The sequence below is a fragment of the Balearica regulorum genome, chromosome 7 (assembly GCF_011004875.1).
Source record: "Balearica regulorum gibbericeps isolate bBalReg1 chromosome 7, bBalReg1.pri, whole genome shotgun sequence".
Taxonomy (NCBI): Eukaryota; Metazoa; Chordata; class Aves; order Gruiformes; family Gruidae; genus Balearica; species Balearica regulorum.
In genome coordinates this window covers 8154247-8169094 of record NC_046190.1, presented here as the reverse complement: position 1 = coordinate 8169094, position 14848 = coordinate 8154247, and the positions used below count along the sequence as shown (strand labels likewise).

At 37.9% G+C, this 14848-nt stretch overlaps 1 protein-coding gene across 1 annotated transcript in view; it reads right to left on the bottom strand.

Annotated features, from left to right (window-relative positions):
* HSPA12A (heat shock protein family A (Hsp70) member 12A) overlaps positions 1 to 11597 on the bottom strand; it is a 66960-nt gene extending 55363 nt beyond the window's left edge. The window contains exon 1 of the mRNA XM_075757818.1: positions 11544 to 11597. The gene's annotated coding sequence lies outside the window, so the exon portion shown is untranslated. The remainder of the gene's footprint in view (positions 1 to 11543) is intronic.
* Positions 11598 to 14848: the final 3251 nt, after the last annotated feature.

Below are 14848 nucleotides of genomic sequence, written 5' to 3'. Positions count from 1 at the left end.
ATCATGAATTACTGGTAACTTACAGCATGGGATTCTTTTTATTTGCCTTTGGAGTGAACTCTCCCATGTGGTTCTGCAGTGCTATCAGGGCCACAATTTCTTTTTTCCTGTGATTTTTAGCTAATTAACTTGTCTCCAGGACCTGGGAGAGAGACACTCCTATTGTCCCTTCATCCATGATTAAGTTTTCCAAACTAAGTAAGAAGCCATTACAAATTTGAGAATAAAAACAAGGCTAGTATCCTCCCATGAACAATCCTGGAGCCACAGAAAATGTTTTCCTGTTTTCCTCCCATGCTTCATGGTCTAATTCTCCTTTACTTTCCAGCCTCAGTGGCCATTCATATTTTGAAAGGACTGCCAGCAGTTCACGTGGAATAAATAAGGGCATTAAGTCCAAGCTCAACCTCAGTTCCTTGCTAACTCCTAGGCTCAGGAGGTCACTCCGGCATTCATCACAATATAAAATCCCACCAAAGTTTCTCCTGAGTTCTCCCACCAAAGCTGTGGCTCACACAAGGCAGGATCCCTGCGAAACCCCTGACAACTAGGGAATTTTGAAGCAAAACCGTGGACACTGCAGGTGCTTACTCAGCACCTCCCTCTATTTGTTCCCTGATTTCTTCCTCTCACAGCATTAGCTCTGTTCCCTGTAGGTTTTATTGCCTCTGAGGACAGAAGGTGTGGCACAAAAGTTGAATTAAAGCAGTAAACTGCTTCACATCCACACACCTGACTCATCTGAAAGGCCTGCACCAATCCTGTATGCACTAAAAAAGACGACCTCTTCTTGAAATCCACTCTCTTGTCCTTGGGAAAACCTGAACTCCTCAGTCCACCTCCCACAAGCAGCAGTGTATAAAGGATTTTCTAAACTGTTGAGGACAGAGGGAAGGAGCACGCAGGAACAGCAGCTCACTCCACCCTTCATGTCAGCTGTAAGCTTATATCCTTGTGGAGACTCCGTGACACAAGAATCAGTCCCGCAATCTGCCAAAACCCAAGGAGAGCGTGCACTGGGACAGCGTGCACTGGGATTGCTGCTTCCTCTTCTTCCCTCCGCTCCACGCCAGGCAACAAAGGGGAACATCTGGCCAATAGTCAGCTTTAATTACGTATTTAGAGTCAGGCTGAATATTTATGCTGTCATTAAACAGCCTCGGAAATAAGAAACCAAACAACTCTAATACTTGGTTTCCTGACAAGAGACTTAAATAGCAGAAACTTTTGCTTCAGATTAAATGCACTTCAATAGCAATTAATCGTAGGCTTAAAAAAATGTATTGAGATAATTAACAAAGGCAGAGGAAAACAAAAAGAAACAATCAAGAAAAACATAAATACACATCCAAATCATATACTTTCAGGAAAAAAAGACTGTATGCAGGCTAATTTTCCAGGCTCCCTCAAGCAACAAGACAACACACACAAAAATAACATTTGCTGGGTACAGACATCTTTCCGAATGTCAAGGCAGTGACTACATTATTCAATATCAAGCCAGGTTGCCTAAGTTACACACTTGGCTGTAGGTGTTCTGAATAATGCAGAAGGAGAATATTTGAATGCATGTGACTGCTAGTTTCAGAAATAAGACCCTTTCCCAGAGAGCTTAGTACCTCCTTTTAAAATCTAATGAGAGGAACCAAGTTAAAAAATGCATTTGAAGTAAAATTAGATTCTCACTCTGAAATATAAAACGAAGGACTAAGGCACCTTAAATTTTGTTTTCTTTTTATATTGATCAAAATTAACTATAGAGATAAAAATAAATTATAGGGAAATAAAATAATGCATTATTTTTCTTCATCCTCTCTCTCTCTTGGAAACAAATAAAAAAGTACATTTAATATAAAAGAAAAAAAAATTTTAGAAAAGGTCACTTTAACAAATGAGCCTGCTGTGGGGCTGAAGAGACTTTATTTTTACTTATTCCCTAGGAAGTTTGTCATTTTTATGGTCATTTTGATAGGTTGTTTGGAATCTGTGGTTTTAATGGTCGAGATCTTATAAGCATAACAGGAAATGAGTCTAAATATAATGATTAAAATGTAAAAATACTGCAGACAATAGATAGATTTTGAAAAGGATGGCAGAAGTAAAGCCATCTACATTCTCTGAATCCCTGTTCTTACAAACACCTAGGTGAGCTAAGTAGCTTGTCCTTTACACAAGATTCAATCTTAGTATGGGTCCAGAAAGATTTTTTTCCTTCTCAGTGAACTAACATCAGCTGGCTTAGTACATAGCAGGGGAGTAGTAGCAGAAAGGAAGAACGTTTTTTTGACTCTGAAACATCAAAGTGTTGTTCCATCAGCCAACCAAGGCACCCATCAGTGTTAAATTCAAGCACCAAACCCAGTACTTGTTATGGTATTACTCTGACTGCGGAGAAGCTTGATTTCTGCAGTAGTTTGGGGCAGACGTGTGCTTTAAGTTCCCTATCAAGTGTCTACTTGGGACTGAACATCTCTCAAGCACAATCAAGAACAGTGATTTAATATACTGTATTTTGCATCTGCACTTCTTATCCTAGGTTATACTCAGAAAGCTGCAGCCTCAAACCATTCGATTCATCACTCAAAGGGTTCAGATACACTGGCATAAACTGACAGTGCAAGAATAATAGCTAACTCAGCTCTGATTTTAGCAGAGCTACCACATACATGTTATCCATTAGCATCAAACAAAATTTCATGAGAAAATTTGAGATAGCCACAGTGCCCTTTCAGGGCCATATTCGTATGTTGTGAGAGCTACACAAAACTGCGGCCAGTCAGAGAAAAGAGCTACGTGCTTCTCACACACGATTATGAGGGTCTAAGTGAGGCACTGATGGGGTAGCACTGAGAATCAGTGAGCTGTAAACAGTAGGCATGGAGATTTGGAAGAAATACAGGCATTTGAATATTGCTTTCAACGCACCTGACAGCAAGATGTACAGACGTTATTACAGACACAGTGATCGGCGTGCCACTGAAGTCCACCACCCAGCCCAATACTGGTACCAGGGAGAGTTGTTTCTTTAAAAACCACACCGCATTTAAAACAACAGAAAGCAGGTAAGCAAGCCTTGTATCTTGGCAGCTCAGGAATCCTCTATCAAGCACTATGTCCATCTGCTCAATTAAAATTCCCAGGTTAATGATTTCATACTTCAAAGTTTCCTCTTATGTACTTTCTGGAGCATCACTAAACATACAATACCCGAGTTTTGTTTGTCACCTGCATAATTGCTATTGCAGTCTCCTCCTTCATTCCAGCTGTATAGTTTTTCAGCTTACAGCGCTTTAATCTCTCCAGTTCTGCTTATTGGTTCATGTACTAAAAGCTTAGAAATTATTTTTATTACAGAATCAACTGGCAATCTGTTTCCCTAGGTACAGTTGCTATCTTCCCCTTTCCTAAAAACAGCCTTTTATGCTAATACTCAAGAAATCTCCATAAAGACAAGAAGAATGAAAAACTATTAATAGCTGTCACACCTGTTCAATAAAGCAGCTTATTGAGTACATAAGAATATAAAGGGTTTCTTCAAAAGGAACAGATTATATAGTTTTCACCTGTCTTTTATACATTTCTCATTCCCGGTATCCCAGCATCTGCTGGAAGTACATCACTTGGGGAACAGAGCCTGCATAGAATTCTCCAGCATTTCAGGGCAGGATGTTGTTTCAGCAAATCTGCTAGGCTGTGAACACTGAAAGTCTGGTTCTGCTGCTCACAAATCTCTGGCAACACACTTAAGAGAGTACTTTCAAATGCAGAGATGGCAGCCCAGTGCTCACCACTGCTAACCCCATTTGGTTTTTTCCCTTCTTTTACAAACTGTACTATGTAGATATGTTGAACACTGAACAGTGTCCCCAACAGACCCACCACAGTAATGTTCTAATGAGTCTTCTCATGGATCCCAATGGACTATGCTACATGCTGTGCACACAAAGCCAAAAGATGGGTTCAGTCCCAAAAAGTTTCCATTCATACTGTATATCCTGAACTCCTTTTTTCCTTAAATTCACTACCTTTCCTCTACCCTGGATGTATTAAAACCAAACCAAAACCAAACAAAAAAACCCAAACCCAAAAAACAAAAACAAAAAAAAAACCCCAGAAGAAACATGTTTATTATATAACTTAATGTGATCATACCATCATCCAAGCATTACTCTCCAAATATGCATCCATCTACACAAAGTAAAAAATGCTATTCTGTCAAGGCATTTTTAAAATGTCAACCAGATTGTGCATCCATAGTGGCTTGCTTTACCACACGCTTCTTATCACTCCAAAAGAAACAAAGCTGCATATGCATCTAACAATAAACTTAGTTTTGCTGCATGGTTCCTGTGAACATATACACTGCTGAAGTAAGTGATGAGCACGTTGGCTCCCACTGAACTCAATAAAAATGGCAGATGGCTCAGTCACCTCTAAAACCAAGGAACTGCTGTTGGGCAGGACAAAATTCTGCCTACCTTATTTCTTATGGCCTCTGTTCCAGAGAATACATCATAACACACCCCCCCAGGTGGCATGTTTAGCTATTATTGTTCATACTCTTGCTTTGCAACCTGCTTCACTGAATTAAATTGCATTTACAAAATTGCAATGTTATTTGCAGTGCAAGTGATAATTCTGTCCCTTAAATTGTCCTTTACCAGCCTGAGTATACTGAATTTGACAATGTAAAGGGGAAAGGACTCAGAAAATTATCAAAGTCAACAAGTGACATGGGAGTACATTCTCTCATTGTGCCCCTGTGATACATAAAAATGTCGTAACAGAAATACATAGAACATATGACCCTACCTAACTACTTTGTGAAGCTTCCTGTGGTCCAATTAAATACTAAAAAGAAAAGGCAGCATGCTGAAGGATATGCAACACTTGATTGACGTGATACTTAAAACAAATTCCATTCAAGGGGAAAACCTGAAACTAGAATTATATGCAGTTTCCACAGATTGATTACTCATAGTAAACAGACATTTAGGTTTCATGTAGGTTCGTGTCAGCTTAAGGTTTGTTTTTTCCTAAGATGTTTGAGAAACTGTGTGGAGAATATACAAATATAATAAAAACGTCAACCCAGAGCCTGCAGATTAGTACAGAATGAAGAGTGGGCACTATAATGCACATTAGATTGCATCCATCTCACCCTGCATGTAGGAGGCAGAAGAGGTCACACTGAGACAGACGCATGTATGGAGAAACAAAAGAAGCTTAAAGGCCAACTGGAGAAATGCAGGCTAGCAAAGCCAGAGAGTAGACAAAAGAAATAACATGATCAGTTTTACAAGAAACTACTTGCAGTACACAGAGGAATCTATAACTCCACCTAAGGCTGAACAAACTGGTTGCTTACTGGAGTAAATCTTAATGAATTCCACTTCCCTCTGACATTTAACAGTGCAGGAGGACTGTGACGTTTTAGATTTTGAAGGGAAATGAAAAATAACCAGAAGCCCTCTGACACTCTTAAGAAGTGCCTGGTGAATACTGAAAATGTTTTTAACATTCTAAACTTATTTTGATAGGTTTTACAACCTTTAACATTTCATATATATGAACATTATATGAAATGAGTTGATTTTTACTTCTAACAATATTATCCAAAAAAGAAAAGGCTAAACTGTTGTAAAAGATGTTTTACAAAGATATGCCTTAGAAATGCTCTTGAAACATGATCTGCAAATATAAGTGATGTTGGATTTCTCTTCAGAGCATAACTTTAAAAAAAAATATATATATTTGATAGAAAATTATATTTAGAACATCAAATGGTACCATTTATTCAATCACGGGTACATAAAGCATAGTAAATCACACAGATGAAAAAAAAAATAGAAATACTCCTAGACATAGGGGAAGTGGATATTTTAGCATGAATCCTCTGGTTGAAATATGTTCTTAACAAAACATTTAAGAAAATGTCAATAACTAACACATTTGTAAACATTAAAAGGCTAAATCATCAGTCAATCGCTATGAGTCATTTATTTACTTTTGGATAAAATGTCTGAAATGAATGGTGTCTTGAGTATCACCAACATTTTCTCAAAATCTTGATGTGCCATTCCTCTCTGTACGTTCTTTGTTAACTACCACATACTTCTATATTTGGAATCTTTAATGAGGGCACACACATATAAATGAAAGTACATAATATCCCAAATGAACAGAATGAGGATTTCTGCTCAATATCTAATTTATCTCACTATAGGTTACATAAAACCTCTGATGGTTTTTTTTTCTCCATAAGCACTAAAGGGACACCAATTCCGTAAGATTGTACCATTCTATCACTTGCTGTAAAATCTTTCTGAAGGAGGACATCAATACCAGTTTTTGAAGATTTCTAAACGTGGAGGCTAAAGTAAAGACCATGAATCAATAAGTCATATTATTCCTGTAAAGGTGAGGAATTACCATAAGCAGTAGGAAGTAATTAAAAAGTCAAATTGTATAATAAGTAACAATCCAACAGTCATCTAACAAAGATACGACTCTTTTTAAGAAACGTAGTTCATCTTGTACAAGATTAGCATCACTGAAATACGTAACATATTTAGTTTCTATAAATGAATACTAAATTAATTACAACAGCTACATAAAAAAATAGAAGCAAAAATAAGCTATTTCCTGTATTTACACAAATGTAAACAAGAATACAGTTTGTCCCCAACTGCAGAATCAATAATAGATAAAGAAAAAAAGATAAAAAGAAGATGGCAGAGCTCTACTGACTTAAAATGTAATTTAAGTCAGAAACCATGATTCAAATCTTGCTTTGATGAAGCATAAAGCTGAGAGTTGGAGAAGTCTGTTACTTGTCCATTCTCATTTAAATACAATAAACTGCACCAAAATCTTTAAACTGGCACATACAATGCAACAAACATCCTTCCTCTTATTAAATCTGTTGGATTTGCCTGTGGTATTTTCAATAATGATTTACTATGTTAGTCTTCTGTGCCAGGAGAAAAGAATGTTGTTGACATTCCTTTAAGTGTTTAGCCTAAATTATTACTAAACTGCTCCAGTCTGGTAATTCAATAAACTAAGAATTTGTTCAGGAGAAAAACTAATACTCTTTTAAATGTTGCCACTTCCTTAACTACCATAAAGATGATGCTTTAATCCCTGGAAGAAACATAATGAAATCATATTAATTTGCTTTTTCATGAACAAAAGAATCACATAACATTGACCCTATTAGTTGCAGTAAAAGATCTGGGGTTTATCTCCTGATAAAGATTACCATTTAGAAAAAGACACAGCTGATTATTTTAGTATACTATGTATGCATGTGTATCTTATAAAACCAGGATTTTCACTGACCACAAAAATATTCCGTGCCTTTTTGTACTTAAGACATGATGGCAAACTCTGGCTGCAGCTTCTTTCAGCTGGATTCAAAGTCCATTCAAATCAACTGAAAATCTCCCATTGCTTTCAATAATTTTTAAAACAGGCCCTGAAACACTGAGGTAAGGTGATTGCTGCCTTGGTATCTGGGGACTGTATAATAGAGTTTGGGGGTTTGGGTTTTTTCCAAAAAGAGGAGGACAGAAGGTGCTGAAAAGGAGACTAGATTGCTTTCAGGATCAACACCAGCAGATCTCAGCAAGGACATCTGGAAACTCAAACAGAGCAAATGCCCTGAGATTAACGTGTCCACACCTCAGATGATCTTTGTTCATCCAAGGTCTCCTGGCTTTGAAATGTAGGGCAGTGAAAGTAAATGTAGGTGCTACTTTTAAATCAGTTCTGCAGAAAATGTGTGTCATACGGGCAGGGTGCAAGCACAATAAAAAAAGCCATCACCACAGGAAACTGCATTTGGTTTGTTTAGAATGGCAGCATAACATTTCATACAAAAAGAAGTGGTTGACACTGTTTATAAACAGTGAAATATGTGTAAAAATACTTTTCAAATCCATTTGACATCTCTCTTCCAAAGGACTGTATTTTGGGCTGAGTCCGTATTTTCAATCCTTTGCCTTAAGCTTGCATATGACTGCTCTGTTATTTAGAAAGTAGTGACCTTCTTTTACTAATATAAAGAATGGGCAATTTTAAATTTCAATGTACAAAACTACAGCCATTAAACTATAATTTAATGCAGTGCTCAATGCAGGAGCAGTCCTCCTCCTGGAAAAGCCTTCTTCCAAAGAAATGGAAAAGAAACAGTCAGAGACGACAAGCCTATATCAAATCAAATGGTCCACTAACATAATTCTGATACTAGCATAAAGTAGGTCTTCAGACTGCATGACTTAAATAAAAATGGGTAGTAAACAAAAAATAAATACGAAGGTACTGCTCAAGAAACAGAAGGAGCACATGGTGAGGAATGTACAGTGACTGCTGAGAGACGAATAAGCACGAGGAGATAAGAATAGTATTTTCTAAAACAAGGTCATTGCAGAAAAGGTTTCAGATTCCAGTCTATGTTTATAGCCTTTGGTGTCAAGCTGTCCAAGAACAGATCCAGAAAGATTGACTTTGTAAAAGTAAATTTTCTCTGTCATCCTTTTTCTCACCCGAGGTGCTATCTGTCAAGGCCTATAAACTTCACTGTAGACAGATTATGTTAATAAGACATGAAATACTGTATATAGCTACAGGGAAAACAGGGTGCTTGTATCAAATACATCTTCCTGTTCACTGATGCAAGATCTGAGGGGCACTTTCTACAGAAAAATGGGTTTGGAATGACATTCATTTAAAACTGTGCTCCCAGTCATAAAAGGACCATGCAGACAATGGACATCTAAGGATTCCAAACGTTGCCATGAATAACCATTTATAGTCAGCCTTCTTTCTTTGACATTTTCAATGCTGGATCAATACAAAGGCAGCACACTTAACTCTCATCATCTCAATTTTGCACTTGAGGTAACTCAAACGAGAGGTTTTAAAGTCAGTTTTTCACAGGCATCCATAACTCATTTTCCATAGCACTGCATGGACACTGTGAGGGCTCAGTATCTCTCAAGACTTAAGGTGGGGCAAACAATAGTTTAAAAGCGCTAATTCTGAATGCTTAATTTTAGACTTTAAAAGAGTCTAACTTACTGCTGCTTTCTCTGAGATGCAGCTGATCTACATCAGGAAGAGCAAATGTCCAGCATTTAGAGCACTCAGAGATAGCCAGATGCCTATCTTGATTTTCAAATTCACAGAGGAACCTAATCCACAGTGAAAATCACAGGAGATAATTGTCTAATTGCTTTTCAAAGCCAGCTGGAAAGCTATCTCCATCTCTAGGTCCTTTGACAACCTCACTGGCATAAGTATTTTCCCCTGTAATAGGTGTTTTTGTGTATGCATGTGTTTGCAAGACTTTATACTCTGTTTGCAATTACAAGGATTTTTGCTGGAAAGAACATTAAGTATGCCTTGAGGTAGTTCTCTTAAAATTGTGTCTTCCTAGACGTATTTCAAATTTCAAGGACTTTGAATGACTTTGAATGACTGGATACACAATTATCACAGACAAAGAAGGGAAGCAGTTGTATGTGTATGTGAAATCTTGTGTGGTATGTATCAACAAGTTTTACATGGATACATACCATTATTTCCTCTCGATGTGGTACAGTTTATAGACAAAAATACAATTTTAAATGAGCAATTACAACCCTAATTCCTTTCAATTCACTGCTAAATCTCCTTGTTGTAGGATCTTCCATTTGTATTGCTTGTATATTTGGCTGGCCCTTCTCAACTGGTACAGCTGAGCAGGGGCACCAGGTAAGAGTTGTGGACTGGTCTCTTACTAGGCCCTTGTTCACCAGGTGGGGACCACTGCTTTCTCAAAGTCCTACTGTAGCACATTTCTAAGCCTGTAGGTACCTGAGCTACTGCCAACTGGCAGATGCTGATATTCTTTCACAGTTAATAAGCTACCTGGAACTTCAGCTCCAGCTGATGCCTCAGGATCTGAAGCAGGATTTTTAAACTATGACTTTCTGTCTTTTCACTGCTACCGCATCCTGATCCTTTCAGATGCTTTGAGCATCTGAAGCAAACCAGTCTAGTGGAAGATATCCCTGCCCGTGGCAGAGGGGTTGGAACTAGATGATCTTTAAGGTTCCTTTGAGGATGCCTATCTGCCTAGTATCTTTGTTTTCAGGGAAACTCCTAGCCAGGCTATCTTCACTGCTTGGTTCTACAGTGTAACATAATCTGACATATACATCACAGTACTGCACAGATGCCACATTTAAGTTATATGCCTAAATTAAATAGATTTACAAGGCAAAGCTGAAGCCAAATGTGGATTTATGGTTTAAAGTAACCAAGGGGGACCTCAGGCATATACTCTTGCAGTACAAGACAAAAAAGGGTGACCACAACTTCATACTTGTTTGCCTGACAGCCATCCCCACAAACCAGCAGGCATGCCACCCCTACAAACCTACAAAACCATGCTAAAAAGGCCAAAACTAAATTCTTTGCAGCATTTCCCCAGTACAGGTTCCTCGCTCCTTCCTACTGAAATCAATCATTTCTGCAGGAAAATCTATGAGAACAAAAAATAGTACGCTCTAATCAAAAGCTCAAAAGGTGCGAAAGATGCAAGTTGAATGCATGTCCATTGGATCAAGGTTCCCTAACTCCTTGTATCCAGCTCCCTCAAGGTTTAAAGTAGGGAAGAGAGGAAGGGTGAGGCTATAAGCCTGTACTCTTGCAGTTAAATTGACTTCTGCAGTCAGAAGTCATCCAGACAGATGATTTCAAAATCATGCTGGATCCAAACTGTTCAGGAGTTTGAACACTTGAATCATTCTCTTTAAATAAAGCAGCAACCACTTTCTACAGCAGCCAAAGTTTCCAGTGACTGCAGTGTATTACTCAAGATACCATGTACTCCACTAATCTACTCAAGAGGTGTCAGAGGCACAGAAAACTGTGTAAGGCCAGCATCTGAAAGGAAAGGTTGCAGACTCTTGGGCAAACACAGATGATAAAAGCATTCCTGGCGGTTGTTGCTATCTAAGCATTCTGGAACAGCCAAGGACATCTTCAGAATGGCACAATATCATCTTCAGAAACTCTACTCTCATTATCTATTTTGTTTGTGCAGTGCTTGTTTTGTCCCTCAACAACCTTGCATGACCCTCTTTAAAGCCAATGGAAGTTAAACACACCCAGAGAAGAAGAAAATGGAAATCAACTCCTTACAAAACTATACACAGAGAGAATGTAAGTCTGTGATTGTGTCCCCACATTTTACAAGAGCCACAAAAGATGCCACACTGCTCAGACCAAACCCTGTTTGTTCCAAAGCCTGAATTTTACAATAAATTTGTATCCTTAGCTTACCTTCTCTTCTTAGGCATAAATGAAGTTGCCTGAAGGCTCCATTCAGTGCTCTCTACAAAACGTGTAAGCACTCAATCACTGACAAAACATTCATACCCGTTCAGTGTTATTCGCACTGCACCTGCTTTTTGAGCATCCCCATGCATGGCATACAATGTACAAAAAAAATGTTCTGACAGGAGCTCCAGAAACACACAGCCAGTGGTTACCTCATAGCTGATGACACTGTCCCAGCTGATTAATTTGTGCCCTTTGATGTGACCTTTTTCTTCAGCCAAGTTAATATGCAGGCTTCACTTTGCAGAGGAAATCAATCAAGTTCTGCTTACAATTCCAATAGTGTAAATCTGAAGCAAGTCCATTGTTCTATTCCCAATGTTACAGAAACACAAAGACAGTATTTTAGACCGACAGCACTGTGAAATGTGATGCATATCTAATATCAGACACTAGTAATACAGAAAATTAGCAACAATGTCCCAACATTGCACAAGGAAAACAAATGCAAGGTAGCTTCAGGAGGAATAATTTGAATATCCTGTAAACACTGCTAATTTCTAAAGTAATCCCAACAAAAAAAGCTTGCTGTCATTGGTGAATACACCATTCAGCAGCTATCAAGAAATAAGCAAAAGTTTAAGTACAAAGGAACAGAATTTAACAATTATATCTCAGGTACAAAGCTATGTTAAGTATGATGCTTTCACCTGGAATACTACATTCAGTTCATACGGTCATGTAAGGTGTGTAAGAACTGAGTAGGGTTCAAAGTACATTATAATGAGTGGTTTAGAGACATTTTTCCATATAACAGGAAATTGTTAAGATTGGGATTGGACACAGAGGACAGACAACTGAAGGACAAAGTTCTGCTGACAACACACAACTCTGCCTGATTAGACTCACCAGGTAGTGTTCAAGGGCAGAAGAGAGAACCTTAATTTCAACATCTACCAAACATCTTTAATCAAAAAGAATCCTGAATAGTTATGAACAACCCATGTAAGCCAAGAAACTAGAATACATGCTGCAATACTATCAAATGGTGAGATAGAACATTCCCAAAAATATGACTAGTAAACTGCTAAAATATTCATCTGCCCTACCATGCTAGCCTACACACCTGAATCACACTTTGCAGCCACTAACAGGTTAGCACAAGAAGAGGCTCAGGTGTGTAAACAAAATCAAGGATGATACTAGTAACTTCTCTGTTTCTTGAGGATTTTCTAGATATTTCTAGAAGTACTTTTGTGCAGGCAAGAGATATCTTTATTTAGGCCCACACAAATAACAGCAAATTCCCACACTGCAATTAACAGGTCCATTGCAGCAGCTGAACAACTCTTACAGAAAGCTTTGAGAAAAAAAAGCAGCCAGGCATGTGAACCAAAAATGTCTGGGATTCAGGGCTAGCAATCTCACAGACAGGCATGTGCCTTGGCATCTTCATTTCTGGATTTTATTGACTAGCTTACAGTTTTCATTTTAAATTATTTAGCTTTACTAGCATTTTTCTGCTTTTTTTAAATTTTTAACATTAGGATGTAGAACACCTACGTGTTCCATTTGTGTGAGGAGACTGGAATTAGGATTAGCAGTACAAAGACATCAAAGATGACAGACATAGAAGACATGCCATAGAAGGCATAATATGGTTGAAACTTAAGTTGAAGTGCTACCACAAAATATAGAATTGCTACCTTGTGGCATACTTTCATTACAATCAATATTTAATCTTGTATATTCTTTCTTGTGCTAAATCGCAAACGTTTCCTTTTCTTGTGATAAGAAACCAAATTTGATGTCCTAATTACTTACTCCAGTAGTTTCTAGGACCTCAGGGAGTAAAAAAAAGGACACATCCACATCATGTCACAAAAACTACTCACCTTCCCACTCGAAACACCAGTGTCAGCTCAGAAATGCACCAGAAAAGTGTCCACTTCTTTTGCCACCTGCAAACTCCTGCCAGTCAGAGACAATGAGCAAAGAGTTCTCAATGGTAGGGAGTTAATAGTCTCCAGCTCCACATCAGTGGGAAAAATCTGACCTTTCCTAAACTGACCCAGAAGATCCCCTGTGTCTAGTATATAAATATGTGCATAAACAAACATCAATTAAAACCTACATCAACAGCTCCTTGTTGCCTTTTTGTACAGAAAAGATTTTCAGAAGCATAGGGACAGATGAACCCCAGTTTCTCACCTGCTTTTGGAAAAATCCCTGTTGAAATATCATCGCTGGAATCCACAGTTAAATATACCCTGTCCTTACTTTTATCACATGTATGTTTTGCATTACTTATTAAGTATCCCAGAGATTTAGTTTGTTGAAAACGCTTAATGTCATTTTTATTCTATGAAACACATTAGCACTAGTGTTTTCTCTGGACGGCTCCTCTAATGGTTTCTTAGCTGCTCTTCTGTTTTGGTTTGGTTTTCAGGGTTTTTTTTTAAGTTTACAGCTTATTCAGAATCATGCTGCTCTTTTAATCTCTTGCTGGACCTGCTGTTCTCTTCATGTTCCTATGTTATGTCTTGAGCAACATTAAGATGACTTGGAAATAAGAAACAGGATTAAATCCTTGTTATTAATCTTTATGACTGTAACAAAGCCTAATGGGAAATTGGAGGGAATTCAGAGAAGAGTGAAAATTATTAAGGTGCTTGAGTAGTACATATTTAATTACTTTCAGAAGGCAATGGCTAACTAACATGGGTGTAACCAGTGTTCCCTAAGCTTTGACAGGAATCTGAGACATACGGGGTCAGACTCAATGGGAGATAATTTTTTACTATGAAAAAAAGTGTAACAGGATGAAAGGATGAAAATGAATGTTTATACTAGATACCAGAAAGTACTTTAAAATTGTAAATCGTAAATTCTGAACATATCAGATGGGAAAATTTAGACAGGGCAAAACAGTAGAAAATACTCTATAAAGGTTGTATGATACTGGCGGAGGGAAGGAACCTACTTCATGAATTATTGCTTTTGTGTATTTTTTTAGAATTTCATCAGATTATTCTTTTGTTTTGGTGTCAGTGTAAGCCAATTCTTATGAATCTGTGAGTCATTCTTATGAAAAGGAAAAAGTGATCAAGTCAGAAGCTGTTTAGATATAGTCCTAAATCTATTTATCTACAAGGTTCTAAATGAAGGTCTGTTTTCTGGAACCCAATAGGATCATACTTTGATTTTTACAGAAGTTTCCTAATCATGTCCCATGTCCCCAGGCTAGTTTGGACTGAGAAAATAGGCAACAGAGTCCAAAGGGTTCTACAGCTGGAACATTAATCTTTTTTCAAAATTTGGTTGTGGTATGCAGACAGGTAACAGAGCTCTTTGGAGAAGGTGACCTTATGGGCATCAGACATGCTGGAAACATGAAAAAAAAGTCCTTTGGGAGTGATATGAGGGAAGGCAGGAATTTAGTATTCTTATTAGTAGATAGAAGAAGGGGTCCCAGCCTCATTGCTACCGAATGCAATCGCATTACAATTTTTTGGTG